This window comes from Mustela nigripes, chromosome 5 (genome assembly GCF_022355385.1).
Source record: "Mustela nigripes isolate SB6536 chromosome 5, MUSNIG.SB6536, whole genome shotgun sequence".
NCBI lineage: Eukaryota > Metazoa > Chordata > Mammalia > Carnivora > Mustelidae > Mustela > Mustela nigripes.
The window spans coordinates 64,208,468-64,222,202 of record NC_081561.1 but is presented as its reverse complement, the minus strand read 5'-3'; the positions used below and the strand labels follow the sequence as shown (position 1 = coordinate 64,222,202).

The window sequence follows — 13,735 nt, the reverse complement described above, 5'->3', positions numbered from 1 at the left end:
CTCTGTCTCTCAAGTCCGTTCCCTCACTGACCCAGTACTTCTGGAACTTACTAGCATGTACCAGCATCACCTGGTGAGCTTGTTAAGTAGAGACTGTGGGGCCCCACCTCCAGAGTTTGATTCAGCAGGTCTGGAAAGGGGCCAGAGAATCTACATGTCTAAAAAGTTTCCAGGTGATGTTGCTGGTACTAGGCCAGAGCCCACACTGTGTTAATACTATTCTGCTTTAAGGCAGGCATATGTGATTCAGAAACACAGGACGCCTATGCCCTACCCAGTCCTCCACAGAGGAGTTTCCTACTGCGGGACAGACCTGGGAGGGACCCGCATCCACTCCTCGTCCCAGCTCAGCACCTCCTGGATCTGTTGTCTGAAAGAGTACACATCGCATCTGCTGGCTTCCTTCTCCCCATGCTTGGGACTCTATCCTGCTCCCCTAAAAGGTCCCCTTTCCCTCTCTTCTCTGGGTCCATCTCTCTGCCCTGGGCCTGGCAACTTTCTGGTCTAGGCCAGGACAGATCACCAGAGATGGTGTGTACATTTCAGGGGGACTCAAAATCAAGTGATCAGTCCCCACGGGGCTCCCAGCAACTGTGGGCAGCAGGTGACACAGGCCACCTGGGGAGTACATTGGTAGCCCTAGAAGAAGACTGATCTATTCCAGGAACTTTAATAGTTGCCAAAACTGCTTCAACCTGTTGAGAACTGGCTCTACCCGCCACATCATTCACCCCACCCTGCAGATGGCGGGGTATGGACCCCAGCAGAAAGCTCACAAGCAGGGTTCAGGGTTTAAGCCAGGAGTTCCAGGACAACCCGAGGAGGACCCCAATCCAGAGACCAGGAAACTCAGCCGAATTTTCTGTACAACTCAAGCCTGGGTCTGAGGGAAGACAGAAGGGCAAGGGATGGAAGCCAGAGGGAGACGGAGAGCCCACAGTTCTAACCCTCCGTGGCCTGACTGAAGTCTGGTGGGAAACAAGGGAGGGGCTAGGCTGGTTCTGAAGGAACCAGAAGTTTGCAGCTGCGACAGCAGGCCTCGTGTTAACGGCTCTGCAGCTTCCATAAAGAATTTTCCATGATGACATGCTCCTCTGACAGGCCATCAAACCACACCACCCGCTGTCCTGCCTCCTCACTGCCTTTCCAGAACATCTCTCTGCAGGTCGGGAGGGGCGGACGGCTGCCCTCCCCTCAGAGAGCTGGCCGTCTAGCTGGCCGGGCCACTTCCATGAGAGAGCACCAGCACATCTAGATCCCAAGGGGCCTCCTGGTCCATCGGAAATGTTTTCTAAAAGATTAAACCCACGTCCGAAGCAGGAGAATGAGGAGTGGGGTCCCGTGTCTTAGCGTTAAACAGGCTAAGCGTTAAACTGGCCCTTTGTCCTCTCGGTGGCCTGTTGTGCAGAGAGAGGGTCGAAGGCAAAGCCGGGAAGCTCAGCCTGATGGACGAAGGGACATTGAAGGGGAAGCCACCCCACTGAGCCGAGGGCAATGCATTTGGGGCACCAAGGCTGGTCATCCCTGTGGAGTCTCAGGAACACGAGCACTGTCTGTCTTCTCACACAGACGAGAGGGGTGGATTCCAGAAACTCAAACCAGAGTCCTCACCGATGTCTAAATGGGGACATGAGAATGTTTGGCACATTCGGAGGAGGAACTGGCGGGCACTAAGAGCGAGCACAGGTCTGTCAAGAACCAGTCACGCTCAGCTAAGTGCATCTCCCGCTCCACAGGGGCTGTGAGCCCTTGAAGTTGGGTGGAATGCGGTAAATCTCGATTTCAGCAACAGATGGGCTGGCAGCGATTTCATGTGGACAAGACAGAGTAATGCAGGGCGGAGCTGGGATTAATTTGGGCCCCTTTACAGGCAGATAAACAACCAAGAAGTATTGATCGTTATCAATTTGACCGGAGGTCTTGGCCTCTTCCGTATTTTAGTCAACGACACAGCCAAGACGTACGTAGAGGGCTGCCCCGTCCCACTGGCAGAGGAGGCAAAGCGGTAGGCAAGGCGGGGATGGGGAGAGGGCCATGCTCATCTCATCATTGCCGTGCAAGGGCAGTGTGACCTCAAAATCCCCTCCCCCACACTAATGAGACAGGATTATCTTTGACTATTTTCATGTCATCCACTTTGAGTTCCGAAAAGACCAGACCAGGATGGAGGGGAGAAGGCCTTGGGTTTCAGGAGACCACAAACTAGCAAACATGAGGAAAGTCAATAAAATCGCCGGCAGTGTCAACACCTCACGTCTTCAGGGCTGGGCTACACTCGGGGAGCTCTGCCCCACCCTGGGTGTCGGACCTCCCACCGTCTGCTAACCGAGAGGGAACGAGGGTGGCATTCTGGATAAGGAGCTACCTGAGAACCCAGGGCTCTCAGCAGCACATCACTCCCGGGGAACAGAACGAGTTTACAGCAAGGCCAAGCAGGGCAACACAGGGCCGCTAAAGGGGTGACAGGAACCCCGGGGAGCCCAGCTGGGGAACAGCGCCCTCCGGGAGAGTCAGCAGGTGCCGAGTGGGGAGCAGTGGGTGTGGGAGACGCTGCCACAGGTCCCGGGGAGGCACTGTCAGGAGGCGAAATCCCTGTCCTCCCCCCTGTCTACGCCAGGTGATGGGGCTTCAAGCCCCACGACATACAGGGACAGCCCACCCCACGCTGCCCAAAGGCCGTCCATGACTTGGGAATCAGTAAGTGCTCAGGAAACACTGAACAGAAGAGGGGCAAAACAGGGTAACCCAAGATGGCGCTACGGTTGGGAGCTCTGAGGCAGACAGGCTAGGTTTCCTGCCTTTTCCCCCACCAATGCTATATGCCCTTTCAGGCACAGCCTGCCACCTCAGCCTCCGGCCCTGGGTCCTCAGGGGGCCACAGTCCCAGGCACTCTCCCCACGACCCCCATTATCTCTCCACAGTCATCTAGAGAGGAGCACCCGGATGGGTCCCCTGTGTCTGCAGGGCTAGAAGCACCACCAGCCCTTAGAACAGTCCCACTGGTCAGGTCACAAAACAGGCTGAGGGAGGTTAAGTGGCAGAACTGGGCTAGTTTCTGGGCTAGCTGGCTGTCAGCCAATGGGGCTCCCTCCACCTCCCTTCACGGCTCTAACTGCCCCCTGGGCACACCAGCACCGCCCTGCTGTTGCCTCCTCTCTGCCCATGGGCACCAAGCAGCTGGCCTAGGAATCAGCTTGGCTCCATCCCAGCGCTGGGTGTGAAGTAGGATTTCTGTGCTGCTGAATGGCGGACACCCCTTGCTGGGCGTAGATACACACATCACCTATCCTGCCTGTGTCAGGGGAGGAAAGGGAGGCCTGGGGGATGGGGGTGGAAGTCCCAATGTGGACTTGGCGGCCTGTTCCCTGTTCCCACTGTGTGTAGCTGCAGCTCTGGGAGGGACAACTCAATGGTTAGGCTCACGGTCACAGAGGATACAAAGGGGAGGCCTCCCAGAACCAAGGGCCTGGCCCAGGACTGAGGTCATTCGCAGGTTACAGAGTGGCATGGGGGAGCCAGGCCGACACCCCGTTAGACACGGCGTCCTGTCCCCAGGGTTAGGGAAATAGCTCTCGCAGGAGGAGGTGGCCCCTGTTCACTCACGAGGTTCTTTAACTTGGCTCCCAGATTCACACAAGACAATATTTTCATTTTCCACAGAACCGGGCAGAGTGATGGGAGAAGGGGATACTGCACACAGCCTGGGCTCAGCTCTTATTTGGGGAAGGAACAGAGTTCCTGCCTGAGCTGCCCTCCTGACCAAGTAGCTATGATTTATTGAGGGCTTTCTGTGCACCAAGTGTTGTGCTAACACTTTACTGCCTTTAGCTCATTTAATGAGGACAGAATCCTGCTGGGAAGATACTGTCATTTTTTCCATTTTGCAAATGAAAATTTAAGGCTTGGAGAGGTTAAGTAAGTAGCCTAAGGTCAGAGTGCTCCAAGCGAAGCCTGGAGAGCCCTGACTAGACACGGTTATCCTGCGCACCCCCCCTCCTGCCCACAAAGGCTTCAGGAAGGAGGCCAGTGCATACTTCCATCCCTTCGCACCAGCTGAAAAAACAGTGCCCTAAAACCAGTCCATCCACTCTGACCCGAGCTCAGCATTTCCAGCCAGGCCTCCAGGGAGGCTGCATGCCCTTGCCTTGGCTTCAGGCAACCAGCTGCCCTGACCCCACCCTCTGTCCACGGAATATGGGGTTCCCGGACATCTCTGCATGCCCAGGGGATCGGGGGTTTCCCGGGCAGAGGCAGCTACCAGGCCTCCCCTTCCTGGAGAGTGGATCGTCCCGGGGCTTGGGACACGAGGCCCACCTTCAGCCCTGGGCTGGTGGGGCCTCTCCCCTCATCTATCCTGGGTGGGCAGGGGTGGGGCACTACAGTCCAGGGACAGGTGGGCTGGCGAAGGCAGCTAGGGGGCACGCAGGGGGCTATGCCCCCCTGGCCTCCAGCTCCCAGGCACCTGGGACCACAGAGCACTTTCCTGCTATGCAGATGCAGCCGTAAGCAGCCTCCGGCATGCCGGCCCCCCTGGACCCACAGGCTGTGTGGGGGGGGGGGGGGGGGCTCTTACCTGCCCCTGGCTGCATTTCACCCTGCATTTGTTCCATCTAAATCACTTGGTGCCTCTGGCCTGGAAGGCAAAATAAGGCCGCTGGCCACATACTGACAAGGGGCTTGGCAAGAGAGAACAGGACTTTCTTTTATCATTCTTCTGGTCTGGTCCTCCCAGCTCCCCCTTTTGAGGGGGGAAGGGCAACTGCTGATCAGTCCTTGAATCACAGATGAGCAGAGTTGATATTTGAATAGCAGCTGATTTTGAGCAAGGAAGTGACAGATACCAACCAAGCACCTCAAATCACTTAGTTTGCTGAATCTTTATAACCCTAAAACGTGGGGGCCGTTAGCCCGATGAGGACAGCTAGGCACAGAGGCTAATGAAGGAGTGTGCCCAAGGTCACACGGCGAGTCAGTGGCGGAGCTGGGGAGCTTCCTTCCATTCCCAACCCCCCCCCACCCCAACCTATAGACAACGGGGAGGATGGATGCTGGGGTGGGTGCTTCTTAGCTCCAAGGAGTGGAGCCAGGCCTCTGGAGAACACAGCTTTCCAAGCAAGGCTTGAGAACTGTCTATAGAAACACAGGCTCCCCAAGAACATAAGCCTAACGAGGACAGGGCTTTTCAATCTGCTTGCTTTTCTGTGGCTGTATTCCCAGCATCTACGACACTGCCTGGCACATAGTAGGTGCTCAACAAGGACTTGAGCGTGGGTGAGGAAATTAACTGAAATGATTACTGTACATTCTCTGGTCTAGACTGATGTATCCTCCTGTGTCCTTCCTTCAGTGCTTTCCCAGCACCGTTCTGCAGTTGGGTTTTAACTAAATTCACTAGTGCCGAGGTAGAGCAGGAGAGCGGGAAACAGAGGCAGACCCCAGCAAGGGTGGGGGCTGGTGGGGTTGAGGGCGGGAGCCACGGAAACCACCTGCATCAAAGGGGAATTGAGGGGAGGGGAGGGGAGCAGTTGCTAGACTTTGAGAGGGGGCAGAGGGCTGGGGAAGGGGGTGGGCTGAAGGAGGAAGATGAAAGCCCCCCCAGCCATGGCCAAGATGACAGAAGGAGTAGCAGTGGGGCTGGGAGAGTCCCTGGGGAGACTTGAAGGACTTTTCTGCAGGGAGGGGAAGCAGTCCCCTGTGCAAACTGTCCTGAAGGCAGTGGGTGAGCAGAGAGCAGAAAAAGGAATCTAAGTCACCCCAGGTAGCAACACTTTAGTAAGAAGCCCGGCACCTTCCTCGGGGAATGCTTATACGCCTAAGCCCTGCATCTAGGCAGGCGGACGGCTCTTGGGCCCTCTCCAGGGCACTGACCTGGCGGTGAGTCTAGAGGGGCTCCCAATGGCTCATACCAAGTCTCTGGGTAAATAACGTAACCTATCAGCCTCAGTTTCTCCGTCTGCCAAGAATAACACCTACCCTGAGCATACGAAAAGTATGCAGGACATCCAGGCAGGCCGTCAGCGTCTGCACTGAATAAATGGATCCACAGTCAGGGCCAGGACTTGCTCCGTGTGTCTGTCAGGAAACCAGACCCTGCACGGACTTGAGACCCGGGCAGAAGGACCACATGTCCCCAAAGCTACATCAAAGAGCGTGGGGTTAACTTCCCTGCACCTGGAGGGCAGGCCTTGCTGAGAACAGGACACTGTCCCCAAGTTTCCTCACACCTGCCACCTTTTCCCACCCCTTTCTGTTCGAAGACTGAAAGCTGCCCTTCCTTAGTCTCATCAGTCTGCTCCTTCAGGGCACAGGGTGCCTTCTCTGACATCCATGGGGACCTAAACAACTCAAGATGGGGTCAGCGGGTTGGCTGGAGTTGGAGGGGCTGGGGGCACAGGTGTGTTAAAGCTCTCCCTGGAGGAATCAGAGGCATGCCCCAAGATGTCCTGTTTCATCCCTTGGAAGGCCCATCTCTCCTGGCCTCTGCCACCTGGGGGCTCCTCCCAGGCTCCCTGGCCAGTTTCCCCGAACAGCCAAGCAGGGCAGGCAAGCTGGGAAGGAAACAATGCCACACACTACATCTCCGACACTGTGCCTGCCAGGAGGGGCTGAGCCTGTCTGAACCCCAGTTCCTGCTTGCCACCCCGCTGCCCCCACCTATCCCTAGGCCCCTCCCGGGCTCTCCCCACATGTCCGTGTCGTCCACACACCCATATGGTCTGACAAAGAACCCCTCAGAACGGGGGGCCATGGGTGGGGTTGAGTCTCTGTAAGAAGGTGTTCTGAACAGGACAGAAGTGGAGGCCAGTAAACCTATCTCAGGTGCTTTCCAAGCAAGTAGTTTGGGCTTGTTTAGAAGTCAAGTTTTTCAAATCCTTTCACACCTGGACAAATGGACAAACAGAAGAAGGAGGGGAGGAGGACCCCAGAGCCCCTGAATGTGGGGACTCCCTAGAGCAGTCTGAGAAGTGAGAGTGAGCATGTTGGGGGCTCGTCTGTCCAGCTGCCAGGCCAGTCCCCCATCAGACAGTCCTTTCTGGGTCTACTGGCAGATCAGAAGTATCTAGGCCAGAAGGTGAGCACCTGTTAACCCTCATATTCCTAAGACCATTGAGAGAGTTGAAGACTGTTGGTCAAACCCTCCATGATCTCCATCCTCCCTCCCTCTGCACTGCTCAGTTTTCTCTAGCTTTGCCTCACAGGGGATGCGGGAAGGGCTACTGGACTTGTTATCAGATGTGGAAACTGAGGCTCAGGGACCTGAGCCACCACACAGGTCTCAAGGTAGTGGTTCTCCGTCCAGGCTGCCTGGTGGAACCACCAGGGAGCTTAAAGGACTACAGTGACGGGGGCCCTAGTCACCTAGCCTCAGCCCAGGTGACTGCGGTGTGGCAGGGAGGGCAGGTGTGCCTTAGGGGCAGGGCACTGACAAGGGCCAGGTGGTCACCCCGATACCCATGCCAGCTGCAGGCCCAGCTCCCCAGGCCCGTCACTCCCGGGAAGGAGCAGGTGTCTGTGGCAGGTGCTGGAACCCCAGCAGGCAGGGCCACACCGTGACTCTGTGGAGACCAGACTTCAGCTATTGCGGTGTGGATTTTGTTAACTTCTTTTTTGCTTTTCCGCAACTTTCAGCTTTGCTCCAGTGCCTATCAGGAGTAATTATAATGTTTTCGGAAGAAGGAAAGACAAACTGTTAAAGGAATGCTAGGATGGCCACACAGGGCTGAAGGACAGGCTCAGCTCTGCTCTGCCAGTCACTTGCTGAGATTCTCCAGAACCCTTGGACCTCTGCCTGCTTTCTTCGCTGTAAAATGAGGCGGCTGGCTTAGGTTGCTGGGGTGCCCCTGTGTTTACAGTCATATCTTCTTCTGCCCACAACCATGACTTTGGAGCCCAGTTCGGCCCTTCCCAAGTTCCCCTGTCCACAGCATGTTCAAGAAAGTACATTTTCATTCTCAAGACTCAGGTTTACTGGCCACCAGCTCCAGCTCCTCCTGAGCCCCCAGCAAGTCAGGCCGCCCACGCCAGGAGTAGCCCACTCCTCAACCACACTTTCTTCCTCATGTCCCTGAGGCCCTACTGCAGGATGGAGAAGACGCCTCACTGCGTCCCCTCCTCTCTGGTCCTTAAAGTAACGTGCCGGTGCTGGTCCAGGCTGCTCTCCCACAGCCCATGTGTCTTCTGGGGGACGAGGTGTGTGTACAAAACAAGTCCCCTGCAGCGCTGCTCACACCTACAGACACCCACGTGACTTCATAAGGCAAGGGAGCAAGTGGCCTACGGTCCCACACTTTAGGCGTCACTCGACTCCTGCTTCCCCTGGACTACATGTAGAGATCATCTGGCAGGAGTTTGGGCAAGTCCTCCTGCCTGCGTCCTATCCTCAGGGAACCAGTCAGACATGGTCTGGGGCATGGAACCAGGATGCTTCAAGCTGTCCCAGGTGACTCTAATATGTACAGCCAATTTCAAAGCCACTGCACTAGACCCAAATCGTCCTTTCGGTTAAGAGCCAGAGTGCAGCCCAGCCCAGGGCAGCAGGCCTGGAAGCATGGCTGTCCTCCAGGCCACTGCTGGCCTTCCCCTCACACACCCTCCTGAACCATCTCTCAGCAGCCTTTGCGGAGTGCACAGGCACTCCTAGATCTCACGCTCACCGGGGCAAGCCCGTGCCAGAGGTGAGCACGTTTTCAGCAGAAATCTCTGGATTTCCGTCTTTCTCAGGCCCGGGAGCCCTGTCTGTACTCAGGAGGGACAATAAAAACAAGGCAGGTGACCCTGCCCCCATTGTTCTCTGCCTGGGACGGTAACCCTCCCCAGCAGCTGGGAGCCCCTCCCGTGAGAGCTGAGCCCAGGGACGGGCTGACCTGGGAGGGCAGCAGGTTTGGCTAAAGCAAACAGTGAAGGGCTGGTGGGGCTGAGCTCAGGATGGGACGTCAGCAAGCATTCTCAGGCACCTGGAGGGCTCGGCAGATGCGTAAGACTGGAGATGCCTGTGTGAACAGGCACAGGGGACCTCTCTGGTGTGGCTCGGGTCCCACAGCATGGCCAACTCGGAAAGCATTTCCTCCCACCCACCTACCCAACCACACAAAGATTATTCTCCACAGCCATAGTCTCAAAATCCACCTCCCGCTTCATCTTCCTAAGGACTCAGGGCAGGTGGGATGTCCCGAGACATCCTAATGACAAGAGGGACATCCTTTAGCCACCTCAGCTTTTCTACCCACGAGTTCACACCTACTGTCCCGCCTGGGGTGACTGTGGCCCCGCACCACTAATGGCTCCCTGCCTGGGATGCCATGACCCGGGGCCTGGCATCATGACTTGGGTCCTCCCTTTCCCCAGAATCCAAATCCTGGGAGTGTCTCCCTCCAGCACGCCAGATGGGCAAAGCAGTCCCCTTCCTCTCCCACAGGGGTGTAGGGACTACGGAGTGAGAGACCCCTACACCGTGCTCAGCTTCTGCCTTGTCCTTCCCAAGCAAGCTAGCAGACCTTTCTGTTGAGCCCCACTTGATGGCTCTAACAAGGAAGCCAGGAAGGGCGCTGAGATGACATCTCCCTCCTCCTTGCCCAAACCCACAATCATTGGGCACCTCTCCCACCTAGAATTCCTCTAGCCCTAATGCTGTTTCAGACCAAGACCCTAGAGGAAAAGGGAGGCAAAATGGATAGTCCTAGTCCCATTTTGTAGCTGAGGAAATCAATCAGAGAGGGCTAGTGACGTGGGAGAAGTCACACAGCAAGGTGATGACAAAGCACTGGGAAGAATCAACCAGAAGAATCCCCTGACTCTCAGTTGAGGGCCCTTTCCACCCATCAACCAGACCACCCACCACCCACCCCTGGACTGGGCTGAGAAATGCCACCCAAAGTGGAGCTGGGAAGGGGACGATAGACAGGTAAGCACAGCTAACAGGTGGCAAAGAGCTATGAAAGGGTTGCGCAGATCTACTTTTGATATTTGGGATGAGCGTATGCGGACACTCTCTGTCCCAGCTCCCGGGATGCCTCTTGGATTTACCCCGACCTTGCAGCGGAGTGGAAGGAGCAAACACGGGAAGTCACTATCCATTCGAGGCTTCTAAAAACAGCCCTTGAGCAGGCCACAAAGGAGGTCACAGGAACTGCTGACTTGCCATCTCCCCATCCAGGGCTGATGACCTGAGGGAGATCTAGTTCACCATCAGCCTGGCTGGCCCCCACCCCGCGCCCCACCCCTGCCAGCTTGCTTCCCATCCTGCAGAGCTCAGGTCTGCATGCTGGCCTGGACACCATAAACTGTGGTAGCCATCCACTTCAAAATCACAAGATCACGTTCAGGACTCCACGAGCAGCACGGACAAAGCAGGAAAGGCCTGGGCTTTGATGCAGACATGCCTGGATTGAAATCCACGCTCTCCCACTCACCACCAGATCACCTGGGGGCATGTCCTCCCCCTCTCTGAGCTTCAGGTTTCATATTTGTCAAGTGGGGGTACCAAGACTTCGTGGGGTTGGGGTGCGGGTTCAGTGTGGCCGTTCAAGGGCTGCTCCTGAAAACAGGTACTAGGTAGAAAAGTGCATGTGAAAGAACATGGGGGATGGGGAGGCCACCTCCACTCCGGGGGAAGTGCACCTGCTGGACAGGGCCTCTGGAGCTATAGACATGAGAGATGGGCTGTCAACAGCAATGCCCTCCTTCCCAGCTACCACCACCTGGAAGACCAGGGCTTGGCACAGTACTTATGGCTACAGACATTCTAGTAGGTATCTGTTATCTAGCCCACTGTTTCATCTCCCCCCAAAAGACCGTGGATTTGGAAGGCAGGCCTCACTCATCCCTTACCCCTAGAGCAGTACCTGGCACTAGTAAGCACTCAATATTAATGAGTAACTGAGTCTCTGAGATGTAAATCTTTTACAACCAGCCCTTCCAGGGCACGAGGGGTGCCGGTGTGTTCAGGGTGGGTTCTGGCTCCACAGGAGCAGGTGGGCAGTTCTGGTAGGTGCAGGCAGCCCGGGGTGATGGCTCTGTGTTTCTCTACCCCACTGCCTTTCCCCTGCATCACCCCATCCCACCTGTCTTCAAGGGTAAAGCCCCCAGAGGGCCTAGCCCTGGTGAGTCAGCCGACTTTGCAGACTTTGGAACCATCAAGATTTTAGAGGAAGGAGGCAGATGGGTGGGGAAGGGTGGGAGCCCAGGAGGCATTTCAGGGTGAGGGCCACAGGTCTTCCCACACATGATCCCATTTTCCCACATCTCAGCAGTGGGGCGGGACGCTCTGTTCCACGAAGCTCTCTTGGGCCCTGGTGGCTGTCAGCCCTGTTCCTCTGGACACAGCTGCCTACTGCCCTGGGCTCCCCTGCTGGGATGCTGAGGACAAGGTTCCCTACCTCTGGCACCCCCCACCCCAACCGACTCTTGCTTTCACGGTACAAAACCCATTCTGATGACACCTGCCGCATTCCTGCCTCCTGGGTTCTCCAGCACCCTGGAAAGAAGGGCTGTGGCTGACAAGGCCCCCTCCTGCCTTGTCTCGCAGAGCACACCAGCCCACCGGCACACTCCTCCACACCCAGGGGCCTCGAGAGCAGCCCCTCCTCCTGCTCCTTCCTCCTTTCCCTCTAGCTTCACCCAGGACTGGTAGCTCTGGGTAATAAATAACCACCCACCCTTGAAGCCTGGGGTTCTGATGATAAGGAATTATTAAGCTTACCCATTTATTGTAATTTAAGATGACTAGATGGTTAAACTGTAAGCCCCTTCACTAATTTAAAAAAAAAAAAAAACCGCCCAGGGGGTCTTAGAGGGTGGGTGGCAGGAATTCTGCATGAGCGGCGGGCACCTTGAGCTTCTCTACTATGTAGGAACCCCCCTGCCTGCTTCCTACCCAGCACCCACCAACCCCCCAGCCCCTGATCCTGGCCCTACCACCTCCCAGCACAATCCCAGCCCACCGCTCTCCACAAAGCCCCCTGTGGGATCTTCCTGAGGGCCAACCACCTGTCACAAAATCCTTCCTTATTGTCAGACTCTAACCTAAATCCCTCCGGCTGCACTCCAAGCCCATTTCCTCTGGTTCAGTCTCCAGCTGGAGACGAACAACAGCTGGCTTCCATCCTCCCTGGAATAAATTGTACCAGAAACTACCGGCGAAGTGGCACAGGCATTTTGGGGTGGGGGGTACACCTCCCCACTGCAGGGAGGTGGAGGGGCGGACGGCAGCTTCTGCCTCCATGGCCCCCAGAGGCCAGATCAAACCCCATGAGAAGATGGAGTCCCGATCAGAGACAAGGGGCAAGACCGCCAAGCCCAGCTACCATGAGGATCCCTGGGCCAGACATATGGGGAGCAATGTCCTAAAAGACCGACTGCCCACTTCCCAGACAGCCACAGATTTCACACATCCTGGCTGCCAAGGCCCCCTGTTTGGAAATCACAGAGAGGAGATACGAACAGGATCCCCAAAAGGTGTGGGACAGGAAAGGACGCCAGATATAGACAACCAGCACCCCCCACCCCACTTGCCCCCGGGCCAATCCTACCCACGCGGGTTGTGAAGGCACAGGGCCAGACCAGGCACAGTGGCCTCAGCCTTCCCTGCCTGGGATGGACGCGCCCCCCACCCCAGCCCACCTCCCATCCCCAGCCGACTGGGGCATGGACGTGACCAGGAGAAGAAACAGAGAGCCCTTTTGTGCTGAAGGTACGGAAAAGTACAGCCAGGCGCTCCCAGCACACAGAGGCTGGGTGAGGTGAGGGCTGGTGTAGGGGCTGGAAAACCTCCCGTGCCCAGACCTGGGGCCCAGGACCAGTGAAAGGCCGGGTGACAGGAAACTCTCCAGTGGCACAGCCGCAGAATCGTGCCTGTGGGGCCGCCCCACTGCGAACCCCACGAGGCGAAACGGATCAGGACCGCTGCTCACTCGGTCTCTCCTTCACGAGGGCTGTGATGTTAAGCAAAAGGCCCTTCTCAAGTCTGCTTAACCCCTCCGCCTCACCCCACCCCCCAGGCTCTGGCAGCCCTCAGTCTTCTTAGTGCAATGCAGTAACAGTGAGTGCTCAGGCCTGCAGGGGGCCAGCTAGATCCCCTGCCGTAGAGGTCAGAGGTCACGACCTCAATTTCTTTCCTTGTAAAATGGAATACTACTCCCTGCCAACTCTCAGGGTTCTGGATCCAAAGGCTCAGTGGACGTGGACACGAGGAGGTTGCACAGGCAAAGCTACAGATGCTCCTGACTTGAGAGGCGAGTCAAGATGGCAGGATGGGAAGGGGTTCCCTTCACCCTCAATCCCCGCAAGGGACCCTGGGGTATCCCCTCTTTGGAGGGGCATGAGGGCAGCTATGTCTGACTGCTATGAAGGCCGCATCTGGCCAGGTCCCAGCCCCAAGCCCCATGCAGAACCCACCCAACTTCATCTAACCCAAGGAAAGATGGGGCCAGAAGCACGAACAACCTTGCACTGTGCAGTTCCAAGTCGGATCTACTGGTTGAGTATTTGCTGAGCACCGGCCACATGCCTTGATGCTGTGCGCCAAACAAGCCAAGTGCAAGACACAGGCCCTGCCTAGCAGGACTCGCCGTCCTCACGCCAGAGACAATCTGGCAGACAGAAGTTTCTCGATGGTGGAAGATACCACGACAAAGCAGTGGACAAACATCGAGGCCAGGACAAACCCCGGGGTTCGAGCCATGCCCTTGTCACAAGTCCCAGCAAATGAGCACAAAGCTGGACAAGGAGCTCAAACAC

General features: G+C 56.6%; 1 protein-coding gene across 1 annotated transcript in view; it reads right to left on the bottom strand.

Moving 5' to 3' along the window:
- The window catches only part of KCNK5 (potassium two pore domain channel subfamily K member 5), a 37,712-nt gene that overhangs the window by 7,043 nt on the left and 16,934 nt on the right, over positions 1-13,735 (bottom strand). The gene's annotated exons all lie outside the window — the stretch shown is intronic.